Source organism: Charadrius vociferus, unplaced genomic scaffold, assembly GCF_000708025.1.
Source record: "Charadrius vociferus isolate BGI_N301 unplaced genomic scaffold, ASM70802v2 scaffold1168, whole genome shotgun sequence".
Taxonomy (NCBI): domain Eukaryota; kingdom Metazoa; phylum Chordata; class Aves; order Charadriiformes; family Charadriidae; genus Charadrius; species Charadrius vociferus.
The window spans coordinates 207771-209009 of record NW_009661376.1 but is presented as its reverse complement, the minus strand read 5'-3'; the positions used below and the strand labels follow the sequence as shown (position 1 = coordinate 209009).

Genomic DNA, 1239 nt, shown 5'->3' with positions numbered 1-1239 from the left:
CCGAGTGGGGGAGCAGTGGAGGGAGGCCGAGCGGCGGCGTGCCATGCCATGCCACACTCCCACCGCACACCGCAGCCCGGGCAGGGCCCCACCACCCCCATGCTGCACCGCCCGGGCCAGGGGGCGAGCACAGCCGTCCCCGGCCCCATAGACACATCCCTGGGGAGAATCCCCAGTGTCTGCAGGGTCGGGCTCCCGCCCCAAGCGCCAGTGGGGTCCAGCTGGGATAGCAGACACCGCTCGAGGCAGCAGCGGAGATGTCCATGCTGCTCCTCATCACGCAGAGCCAGGCACCCCACCCCACCTCAGCAGCAGAGAGGGGGCAGAGATCAGCAGCTCTCCCTAAACACGGGCGTCCTCTGCTCCCGGACAGGCCAGGGATGCTCTGGGCATGGGGACTGCGGGTAAGGTGCTGCCCCAGGCCCCGAGGAGCTCCCTGCCCACCCTGGTGGGGAGGACGAAGGTGTTACAGAGCCAGCATGGGGCTGAGAGGAGGGGGTCCAACCCGGACCCTCTTGTCAGCCCAAGGAGGAAACCAGAGGCTGAAGGGCCCCCACAGCCAGGGATGGAGCTGACCCCCCGATCTCCCCCCCGTCTCCCGTGCCCGGTCGGTGCAGGTGCCGCAGTGCCAGGGTGGGGGGCTGCCCTGCTGCCCAGCCAGTGCGGGGACACTTGCCCAGGGACACCCTGTGCCGCCCTCCGGAGCGGCCACCAACCCGTTTTTGCCAGACCCACAGAGAGCAGAAACAATCCAGCACCCGCCCTCGCTTCCCCTTCTGAAGGAGGAAAAAAGAAAGAGAAGAAAGAAAAAAGGGGGGGGGGGGGGAGCAAGGAGATTTGGCAGCCGGCAGTTCTGGGAAGGATTTAGCTGTCTCCCGGGGCCGGCAGTGATGGATTCTCTTCCCTAATGCAGTGATGGGCAGCAGCTCCTTGGGGAGAGCTGCCTCCAATTCACTCGCACTCGTTAATGTGCAATTTACTGGCACTTTAACGCTCTCAGCATGAAAAATGATCATGCTGTTTGCAGCCCCCCCAGCCACCAGCACCGTCACCTCCCCTCTGGCGTGCGGTGAGCAAGTCCAAGGCCAGGCAGATTCGGGGAGGTGGTTTTATAAAAAGCTACAGGCCCCTTCCATGCCAAAAACAAAACAACAATAAAAAATTAACGTCTCCTGCTCGTTCCTGTCTTAAGCCTCCCCTGCCGAGCCTGTGGCTGCCTGGAGAGCCCCAGCACCCCCA

The 1239-nt window shown here is 63.8% G+C and overlaps 1 protein-coding gene across 1 annotated transcript in view; it reads right to left on the bottom strand.

Moving 5' to 3' along the window:
• Positions 1-1239, bottom strand: part of AES (amino-terminal enhancer of split) — a 12109-nt gene that overhangs the window by 7617 nt on the left and 3253 nt on the right. The window lies entirely within an intron of this gene.